The sequence below is a fragment of the Plectropomus leopardus genome, chromosome 12, assembly GCF_026936395.1.
Source record: "Plectropomus leopardus strain MGB_pleo_1.0 chromosome 12, ASM2693639v1, whole genome shotgun sequence".
Classification (NCBI taxonomy): domain Eukaryota; kingdom Metazoa; phylum Chordata; class Actinopteri; order Perciformes; family Serranidae; genus Plectropomus; species Plectropomus leopardus.
The window spans coordinates 31,976,914-31,988,281 of record NC_142187.1 but is presented as its reverse complement, the minus strand read 5'-3'; the positions used below and the strand labels follow the sequence as shown (position 1 = coordinate 31,988,281).

Sequence of the window (11,368 nt, the reverse complement as noted above, 5' to 3'; positions counted from 1 at the left end):
CAACATTATTTAGGGGCCGTTTACATGGCAACGGTTCTTGCATGAAACATTGAACTTTTGTTGCAGTTAGTTCGCACAACAGTGGCATTTTGGGGGCCTGAAAACACAAGCATTTGAAACCAGGTTCTAGAGTGTATTTTTTGGGAAATCCTTCCATTGCAGCGTAAACTGGCAACGCATGGATCCTGATAGAATAGTGGTTCTTATGTCAACTAGAATTGTACAAAAATAATACTGGAAATAATATTGTGTTTGAGTTACAGAGGAACTATAGAGACAAAAATTCCCCAAAATGTCAGGAAGCAGCACAGCTACAGAACAGTCCCTAAGTAACGGCTCTGCTGTGATCTCTGCAGATTTACATGTTGTTCTGCTTGTTGTTGGAAGGAATCAAACATCAGATATCAGTTTATTCTTTCAGCATAACCGAGCTGGAAACTCACTACAACTGAACACAAACTGCATCCAGCGTGTCCTCTCATCATGTCCTCTCATCATGTCCTCTCATCATGTCCCTGTCACACACAAACATAGGAGACACTGGCGAAAAATGAGAGCAAGTGGACATTCGGAGACACCGGTGGAGACACCGGCGGAGACACTGGCGGAGACACCAACGGAGGATGAGAACGGAGTGGACATTCGGAGACAATGACGGAGGATGAGAGGAATGCGTTCTATTGACATTCCATTGACTACATCTCATATTTCAATCGAGGAAAAGTTATATCGTGATTGATACCTTTATTGTTTTATCGCTCAGGCCTACCTTCACTCTGATTAGTTTCACCTGTCCCTCGTTACCTTCCTGTGTCTATCTAGTTTGTTTCATTCCCAATTTCTCTGGGCCAGTTTGTCTGTTTCAAGCAATTTTCTTTGTGTCTTTCTAGTGTTATTTGACCTTTTACTATATTTGTGACTTAGTGTCTTGCCTAGGGTTTTAGGAACCCTTTGTCCTTATGTTTTTGGACTCCTGAGCACCAAACTCTAACTCCAAGACTTTAACTTTTCATTGTGTCCTTGAGTGCCTCCATTGTTGCTGCCTGTTTGGAGTCCAGCGAAAGGAGCCATGGGGTACTAGAAATCCGCTGGGTCATGGTTCCCGATTAGGTTTTTGAAATCAATATCACAGGAGGAGCACCTGCGATACTAACACGGAGGCAGGATTTCTAGCTTGGCGGCTGAAAACAAGCTCAAGAGGTCAGCGAGTCCACCCTCGGCATCAAGCCCTGAACAACCAGGACTAAAACTTGCAGCTGCTACACAGACACCGCAGCTTGAGGAGGAAGCCTGTAGGGAGGTTATGAATCCTTGTTCACACAAGTGACGAAGCAAGTGTGCTTTGCAAGATGAAGACGTTCCAACATCGCCCAGACCTGGCATGCAACCCACTGATGTCCTCACCGTCCCTCCAAGACTCTCTTTGGATCTTGAAAGGCATGGTGAGTTCTTGAATTAATTCATGTCAAAATTTCTGTCAATTGGTATGTTTTCAATAAGCTTCACTCAAACTTCCACTAATAAGTTTGTTTTTTGTATGTTTGATAAATGAAGACTTCCTGCTGATGTTTGGTGCTGACATCCTCAATTACCATTTGTTTTGTCAGTGGTAAGAAACTTTTTTAATAATTCATGTAATAAATATCGATTTTTGATCATGTGTAAAGTGTAATATGGTTTTGATAATAACCGCAGTCCATGTATAGTGACCTAGATTAAATATAAAATATAAAGAAATATAATATGTAATATATATAAAAAATATATTAATAAAATGGACCTCTTGCTTAAATGCTCTTAATATTAAAATGCAACCTGTTTTCTTTGTAGCTTCCATGATGTTTCCACTTAACAACCTCAAAGTACATGAAAAGAACAAAGTCAGAAACTTCTCAACACGGAAACTATGACCTTCAGAAATCATGTCAACTCACAAGATGACTTTAAAAGCGGTAAGGGTACTCGCAATACACATCTTCAAAGTTTAAAGGTGCTTCTTGCTGCAGATGCTCTGTTTAACTCTGTGTGTCTTCTTTATTTCCTGACAGACAGAGACATAATTTGTCCCCCTGCAGCCCCACTGATGCTGTGGACAAACATGCAATTTCACAAGGTAAATTTTGAAACTCTCCCAAAGCTCTTTATGTCTTGACTGTTGGGACTCATAACTAACACTGAGCCAACATCCTGGGAATTGTAAGATTTTGAAATGTTCTGCAATAGGATACGGTGTAGAGATATTTAAATGTACGCATCACTGAACAGAAAAGTATGAAGGGTGTACTTTCATGCTCCACTCCTATGAAATGGTCTCATTACTGTCTCATTGTGAGATTTTGTGCTTTGCAGTCATGCAGCAGCATTGATGACCACCTGAGGGGGAAGAGAGGATCAGCAGCTGTAGCTCCTCGCTGTAGGCCGAGCGAAGAATAGGACTGACATTTACTGCACCGCACTGGACAAACAGCTCGTCCCCTGCCAGGAAACCAGCTCCCCAGCTGCATTTGATGAATTGTTTAAATCCTACTGCCTGCTCAACCTGTCCTATAAAGAGTCCCAAGATGTACATCTTTGTGCAGACGACCGTGAATAACATCAACGTTGGAGCATCCGAGACCTCGAGTGTTTGTGAACTGCGGGCAAAACTAAAAGTAAGGATTTAAATTTCAGGATACTTTGGTGTTTCATCTGTCAGGCCTTGAAATGCAGCATTCAGTCATCTCAATTAAAAAGTTTCTATCACAGCTGAAGGCTGGAGCTTGTCTGAGCAAAAGTTTGTCAGTGTTAAATATTCTCTGGTTTTAAAAATAAAAGATATGACAGAAGTGTTTCACCCGAAAGGTGGTGCAGCTACTGTTGAGTCATTTAAGAACTATCTTCTATCCCAGTTTAAGGCTGTCAACAACCACAGACTGTATCAATAATGGATGTAGCTACTGTGACATCACCCTTCGGTTTGTCGCATTTTGGCTGTTGCCATCTTTTTTTTGAGCCAGAAGTGACCAGCTTTAGATGAGAGGTTAGGAGTGAGAGGTGGATCTGACACACAGACAGCCTGTTTCTTAAAGCAGCCACGCCCTTAAATATGAATAACTTTACACCTTAATAGAAAAATACTCTGAAACTACGGCCTTCTGACATCACAAGCATGCAGCATAAGCGTAACAACAGCTCGATAACAGCACTAGTCCTGCCCTTGGCATTGATTGGATAATTGGTTCCCTCCACAGCGCTTTAAGCCAAGAAACTGTTTCATGTCATTACGTCACACGAATCAGTCAACTCAAACTCAGTGAAATGGGTGCATTCGTATCCAGATCATGTTATTACCACTTTTACTTGAGATCTGCGTACTTTCTTTACCAGCACATCAACAAAACTCCAATTTAAGAGGACACAAAGAACATAAGGTAGCCACTAGGGTTGTACATTTCAAGCACTTTCCTTGACCAATTATTGGTAAATTTAACAACAGATCAATCGTTTTTGAAAAAACATAAAAACATATTCTTATTTTGCTTATTTCAAAGAATGCCAACCTCACAGCAACATATTTCATACACTTTGTAAGCATTACATCTATTAATCGCTTAAATTTAGCATGTCTGATTAAATTCTTATCATCCCTGGTAGCCACTTCTTACATCTGTTGGTCCCGAATCGATCAGCGCTCATTATCTGCGTCAGGTTTAAAAGCTGGATGCCTGTTGCACACTGAGGAAGGCATACACTCCAAACGTCTGTGCTTTTTAATTTCCTGTGCTAAAGTTAGAAACTGGAAACCCGCACTTGCTCGACCTCTAAATCTAAATTTAAATAATTTTTTTCACCACGGCCTAAACTGGTGAACACTTGCTCTGGTCTCGGGCACCTCAGCAGGGAATTCTGAGGCGGTGAAGACCAGTTCTCATACAGTGGAATATATTTACTGGCAGCGCTCCAACTTCACAGGCCAGTTTTGCTAACCATTATACCACAGCCAGTCACGGTCAATCTTAAACTGCCTCCCATCATCTGAGTGATAAGTATGATTTTTACAGGCAGCGAGAGGAGATGTTCACAGTGCATTTGCAGCCATGCCAGGCAGCTGAAGACATGAAAGATTTGACTGGCTGTGCTCGCCAGCTTGGTGAAATTTTGGAATCCATTGACAGTTTGATGAATACCTCCTCTGCTGGAAATGTGCCACCAACTACAGCAGCTTTTTCAGCCCTGAAGCAAAGTAAAAATTGCTGCACAGCCTCACACAGCCGTTGTTCTCCTCCTAACCAAACATTGCATGAGCGCAGTTATCATTCCTGCCTCAGAAACACAGGATGTATGTTGAGCAGTTCATCTGTCCAATCCTCTGAGGCGGTGCTGTTCTCACACAGGGATTCTCGCGCTGCAGAGACAGAGAAGCTTTCAAAAGCCTTCTGAAAATTAGATCTGTCCAAACTGATCACATACCACGAAAGACTACTTCCACAAAAAGACTTGTGCATGAACGATGAAAGGATTTCGTGGTTCTTCAGTGGCGGGGCTGTCTATTTGTCCCAAACCTCTGCGCAGACATCTGAAAACTCATGAACTGTGATCCTGCACGGCACAACTGAGGAAACAAGGCTGGTGATTGACAGAGACTTGTTTTTTCATTGTTAGCATCAGTGAGATGTTAAAAGGCGGTGTTGTAAGGGTTGAGTCACCCAAATAACTAAACATATTTTCTCTTTTTCTTCTAAAGGAATGTGGACATACAGATAGTTTTGATTTTTAAGGACAGTGCTGTATTAAGAAAGTAAAGTTTGCAATTTGTCCTTGGACCTACTTTCTGCTGAGGAAATAGTCACAATGTGAAAACTGTCTGCATAGTGGGGACAATGTTTCTGTAATATTTCAGGTCTCATATTGTAAGAAGTCAGATTTTGGTGTCTTTATGCCTCCACATCGGCCATAGCTGTGGCTTATTATTTTGTGTTGTCCATCTGTCTGTACATGCATATGTCCACACATCCGTCCATCTGTCTGTCCACACATCTGCCCCATTCTTGCGAACACAATACCTCAAACGCACCTTGAGGGAATTTCCTCAAATTTGGCACAAACGTTCACTCAGACTCACTGTTGAACTGATTATATTTTGTTGGTCAAAGATCGAGGTCACTTTGACCTCCACTGTCTCATCCTTGTACATAGGGATAACTTGAGGTATTTTTTTTTCCCCCAAATTTGGCACAAACATCCACTTGGACTAAAGAATGAACTGATTAGAATTTGGTCATCAAAGATCGAGGTCACTGTGACCTCATAAAACATGTTTTTGGCCAAAACTTACACAAATTATGACAAAATTTCAAGTTTTCAAGTTTAATAAGATAAAATGATGAAATGATGATATTTTATGTCCTAAAAGTCAAAGGTCAACTTCACTGTGACCCAGCAGAAGGTTGATACAGGTATATTTTTTGTTTAAGTGACAGTTTAAGAAGAATCGTCTCTTTTGAACATTAACGCATGTCAACATGTTCTAGTAGAAACCCCAAATACAATAATAAACCTGGAAATTAGCTTGATATGGAACCTTTAAACAAATAAAAATCTGTGTTATTGTTCTGTAGTGACGCTTCAAAAATGAATGATAACAGTTGAAAGAGTAGAAATTAGCAATCCCTTGTTTAAAACAGGAAAACTCTTTTGTCTCTTTTTTTAAGTGGTGATTGTTTGAACAAATCACTGTCGGAGTCTTTGCAGCTGTGTTTATTAAAATACAGGTCTGTGCTACCACCAAACAAGAATTTGGACTTTTACTGACGTGCTTTATTGGTACTTCAAAGATTGTTGTCTGCAATTGGAAGAGTCAGACTAAAGTCTGATTTTGCTGAATGGCTCAAATTAATGACAGATATTTCCTCTCTCATCACCCTGATTTGCAAGAGCCAATAATTATCCAACAAGTTCTTCAAATTAAACAGCAAAATTGTTTGTGACTTCCCTCTGGAACGACACACTGAGGCGTTCTCTCTGCAGGACGACGCCATTTCTTTGATTCAAAAACTATTACAAATTGCTTTTGCAAAAAAAAAAAGGGGGGGTTAAAGGTGTAAAGGTTTAAATGCAAAAACAATTTGGTGTCATGATCCTGAATATTTGTTTGTAGTCTTGTTTCTGGTTTTATTTTGAATGGGTTTATTAGTTCCACCTGTTTCTAATCACTCTGCTCTGTGTTTTTACACCATGTGTTCACATTTTCTTTTGTCAATTTGTCAGCTTTTCTTGACAGCTGCAGCAACGTTCAGTCTGAAGTCTCCAGGACTCAACCCCGACAAACCACGCCCACTGGTGATGTGCAGGTCAACCAATAGCCAGCGCTCGTCAGGTAAACCTGATAGAAAATATTTGTGGCAAACGGGTCAAAAAGGGCATTCCCAGTAAGTTATTAAAACATTGTGTAAAAGTCCACCTTCTCTTCTTTTCTCTCACACAGCAAGCAGCTTCATCATCACTGCTGCTGTGCTCAGGCTTTCTGTTAAAATGTTCAAATATGTTGAAGTCATATATATTTAAATCTCTGCAGTCTTAATGTTCTTCTAATTGTGGCAGTATAGAGACCTGTGGGTGAGCCTGCCTAATTAGCAACACCACAGCCAACCACCAGAGGCGCACCCTCCGATAAAAGGGGCCGATCCCTCCCTGCCGGTTCTCTCTCGCTGGTCCTGACGGTGACGTCACTTCCGGGGCGGACCTTTGTGCTTGGACAGGTAACGCGGTTTGTCTGCTCACCTGCTGCTTTCGGCTCATGTGGCCCAGAGCTAATGTTTGTGTGTCATGCAGAGCGGCTGACTTGGGGCTTCCGGAGACTCCTGTGTGTGTGTGTGTGTGTGTGTGTGTGTGTGTGTGTGTGTGTGTGTGTGTGTGTGTGTGTGTGTGTGTGTGTGTGTGTGTGTGTGTGTGTGTGTGTGTGTGTGTGTGTGTGTGTGTGTGTGTGTGTCACCTGGATGGCCTGCTGCAGTGAGTTTCTCCTCTCTGTAAACTGTTGTCATGACCGCGGCTAACAAGTGCGTGATTGTAGGTGAACGCCAGCAGCTGCGCGATTCTCTCCCTCTTCCTCCGGTGTGTCATACACAGCCGACCCTGCTAACCGATCCCAGCCGACCCTGCTAACCGATCCCAGCCGACCCTGCTAACCGATCCCAGCCGACCCTGCTAACCGATCCCAGCCGACCCTGCTAACCGATCCCAGCCGCCGAGTGTGTGTGAGCGTCAGCTGCCAAACAGTGCGCGAGTGACGTCGGCATCAGCTGATCGGGTGCGGCGGGTTTAAAGCGACACATCGCCACAGCTACAGGGGCCGCTGCTGCTTTGTCTTACCGCTGCTGCTTTTGACCGCTGCTGCTTTTCTTGCTGCTTTTGACCGCTGCTGCTTGTCTTACCGCTACTTTGTTTGCAGCTTTGCTTTGCTTTGTCTTACCGCTGCTGCTTTGTCCTTGTTTTAGGTGCTGCTTTTGGTGCTATGCTTTCTGTTTTTGCTTTTCCTGATTTTCTTTGCTTCTGCACCAAGGTTTTAATCACCATTAATTCACCCATTTTAATGTAGTGATTGAATAGTGGGGTTAGATCCCACCCCACATTTGTTTATTTCTTTTATTTTTGTTCTCATCAGTTACTTATTTAGATTCTCGGCCGTTTGCCTAATTTGTTATCTAATTTCTTTGGTTTTGATATTTTGGTTGGGCAGAGGGTTATTCTTTCAGTATTTGTCTTTATTTCTTTCAATTGTGGTTGGTAGTTTGTATTGATTAGTTTCTGATTTGTATATAAGTTTTGGATATTTCTGTTGGTTGAATTTTGTTGCGACCCCACTAATTTCCTTTTGTTTTCCTCTTTAGTTGCTGAGGTCCGGTGGTGGTGGTGGTGGTGACCTGGTGGCCCCCCCCCCCTCTCGTGTGCTGTGCTCCCCTGGGTTCTGGGTTTTCCTCACTGAGTGTGTGCTGTGTGTGACTGTCATGTCTGTTTGGGTGTTTATATTTTTGGTTGGGGATTCTCCGCATCAGTCAGTAGCCCACGCACCCCGGTAAGCCTCAGCTTTAATTTAGTTCCCGCCGTTGATTTGTTCCTGTGTGAATGGTGTTTTTAGTGTTTTAACTCGATTGTTAAAATAAAGGATGCTTGTTTGAACGGAGCCGTGTCTACTCTGCCTTGAGTAAAACGAACTGCGTGCCTTAAAGGTGACATTGGTTTAAAACTAGGTTCTGGGGCGAAACTCCCCAGGTGGCGTTGTTGGCAACAATATAGTTGAAGTGTACAATCTGACCAAAAACTCTTATACTCTCACCCCTGTCTCTCGCCTCATAATCTTTATTAGTTTGTCTTGTTTCACTTGCACGAGTTACATTTTTGTGCTGAGATTTTTTATTTTTATTTTTTTCTGTTTTTCAAAGATTTACTGTTAGATGTTATTTCTGTAAGCTGTTGCATTGCGGTCTTTATGTTTTGGAAAAGTTTATGAAAAACTTGAATTCTAAATGAACTATTTGGGGTGCCCGGTAGCTCATCCTGTAGAGCAGGTGCCACATGTGCAGAAGCTGTGTCCGAACTGCAGCAGCTGCAGGTTCGACTCCAAACAGCAGCCCTTTGCTGCATGTCGTCCTCTCTCTCTGCCCATTTACACCTGTGCTGTCCTATGTAATAAAGCTAAGAAAAAAGTCATAAATATATAACGTATTCACCTTGATTGTGTCAGACTGGAAGCAGAAATCTTGGAGGCAGTTATTCAATTTCAAGTTCAAGGTTATTTATAAAGTGCCTTCTGTGCAAAATTGCAATACAAGATGCTTGACAATAAAAAGAGACTATAACTATAAGAATAACCACAATGCAAATACAATATGATTAAAATATGACAAATAAGAACATAAGAAATAAAAAGAGCAGGGGAAGGAGGTTTATGAAAATGCTAAACTAAAAAGGTAAGTTTTAAAATGTCTTTTAAAGGTGTTTAGTGGTCTCAGGCGTCCTCAGTTGCTCCAGAGGCGAGGACCATAGACACTACTATCTATCTTATCTTAAAACCTTGGACAAATAAAACCAAACATATTGGTGTTATTATATATCACTATTAGTATGACAAGGTTTTTTAAATGTAATTTAGGCTCGTTGGATTTTGATGAGAAAAATGTGGACATACCGTCCCCAAATCACAAAAAGAAAACTGACGCGCACAGATTTAGGACTTCATCCAGGTGAAGGTTGTGTCATGCTCATTGCTGAACCTCCTGCTGTAACAAAGAAATTAATAAAAAGCTGCACTGACGATTCAAAGCACATCGCTCATGATGTCTTTTTATACCTTAATATTAAATTTTTTTTTAAATTGCATTAAAAAAAACACTGAATGTGAGATTTGAGCTCTATATATTCTAGTAAGAACATACTGCCGTTTTAAAAAAGCAGCACTACCTTGGCTTCTGCACTCTCAGACAGCAGTACAAATGATTTCACACTCCCTGTTTCGCAGTCCTTCACTCTCCTGACCTCCAATAGCTCCCTCGCCACCTAGGAAGCCTTCCCCCAGCATCTGGCCCACTTGCTCCCCCCCGCGAGAGCGAGCATGTCGGGGCAGACGAGTGTGCCTCCCCGCGGGGGGGATGATGAGACAGTGCATTTACATTAGCCTAGTGAAGCAGGAGCGGTGGCGCGCTGCCAGCACTAAAGCACCGAGCATGCAGCCAGAGCATCTGGTGGGTTTGTGCTAACGTCAGGAGCGGGCACGCTCAGCCTTCACACAGACTCACCGACGACGCACACGCAGGCAGACAAACTGGCACACAGTCAGATCATAAAGTCAGATAAACAGTCATATTCAGGAAGCTAATTAGCCATTACTCATTCAGCCAAAGCATTTGTCAGCCAAAGAGGGAGGCAGACTTCTGGCCTGCACCTCAGTCTGTTTTAACCAGGGAATAGGATTAGAGAGAAGAGGGGGGGCGGTTTCATAAGGGAGTCTGGCCTCCAGTCTCTTGGCTTGGACAGCGAGGAGACCAGGTTGTTTTGTTCAGGGGGGAAATTAGACTGGAGAGAAAGTCACTTACTGTTGAAATTACCTTGGACACACAAACGGTAATCCACCTCTCAACCAAAGGGGAATTTTCCTTGGATTTCAGCGTGACTTTCAATAAAGATTCAAATGGAAGGGGCTGAGAATGGGACATTAGAGCGGCACTTTGTGAGAGGCACTTAGGTACACCAAATGTGAATTTCCATTAGCTGAAATGGAGGATGGACACGCTAATGGCAGCAAGCACGGCAACACTTTCAAACGGTTGCACTACACTGAGATTTGCTGATAACAGAGAGCAGAAATAATGCAGTTCTTTACTTAGATTGGGTTAAAAATTGTTGTAGCACTATAGCTGAAATAAGCAATAAAAGTAGCACCAATAAGCATTTATTACACCTCGCAATGATGCCCAAGCAGCAAAAATGCAGCACAATCAATTACAAAGCAGAACAGAGAAGGATTTTGGATAATGTAGAGCAGCAGCTTGTAACCCCTCAACACAACTCGGGACTGGAATCAAATACTGGTCTGTCAAACACTGCAGCCTACATACACACAAACGCAAAAGAAAAACATACTGAACCATTCAATACACAATAAATAAAGTTACAGTAAAAAAATACACTTTATTTAAAGGAATACTTCACTGACAAAATGGCCATTTTATCAATGAGACATGACATGTTAGTTTTAATTCATTAAGAAAACAGTGAACATATTGATTTATTTATTGATTTGGGGCCACTTTTAAAGGTATAGTTTGGATTTTTTGAAGTGGGGCTGCAGACAGTGTGTTACAAACAGTAAATGTCAGTCAGCACGCCCCCAGTTCAGAGAAACAGGCCGCAGTCTGACATTTAGAAACTGAGGATGGATGCATGTATTCACGCCACCTAAAAAAAGTCCCATCCAAAAAAAAAAATCAATATCAGTTTAGGTGTGTGATATATTGAGTCTTTTCGCACGTTTACCTTCCCATCAGACAACTCGTGTCCACAGGGAAGCTGCTGACAGCTTTACTTTCTCCACTGACAAAAATGTCATTGTAGCTCACTGCACACTGGAGCTCCAGGTTAAAAGCTGCCTCGATTAGTAAGTTTGACTTTGGTAATTCTAAAGAAACCCTTTTAAACCCTTTTAAACCTGGTTGACCATCCATTTTCTTGTGCTGCCTTCAGGCACCTTTCACAAGCCATTTAACTTTTGAAAAATGAGCAAATTGTTAAAAAAAAAATTTCAAAAACATGGGGAAAAATGTAATTACCAACTTGGCTAGAAATGTGACAAATAAAATGACCCAAAAATTAATTGAAAATAGTTTTATTAAAGGAG

The 11,368-nt window shown here is 41.8% G+C and overlaps 1 long non-coding RNA gene across 2 annotated transcripts; it reads left to right on the top strand.

Moving 5' to 3' along the window:
- Positions 1–256: 256 nt before the first annotated feature.
- Positions 257–6,963, top strand: LOC121950978 (uncharacterized). 2 transcript variants are annotated; one of them, XR_015778138.1, is made up of 7 exons: positions 257–1,442; positions 1,555–1,609; positions 1,831–1,952; positions 2,049–2,113; positions 2,350–2,651; positions 6,247–6,355; positions 6,585–6,963. It is a non-coding gene; the product is annotated as an uncharacterized LOC121950978 (long non-coding RNA). The 2 variants fall into 2 exon arrangements; XR_015778137.1 differs by having other exon boundaries at positions 6,247–6,963.
- The last annotated feature ends 4,405 nt before the right edge of the window (positions 6,964–11,368 follow it).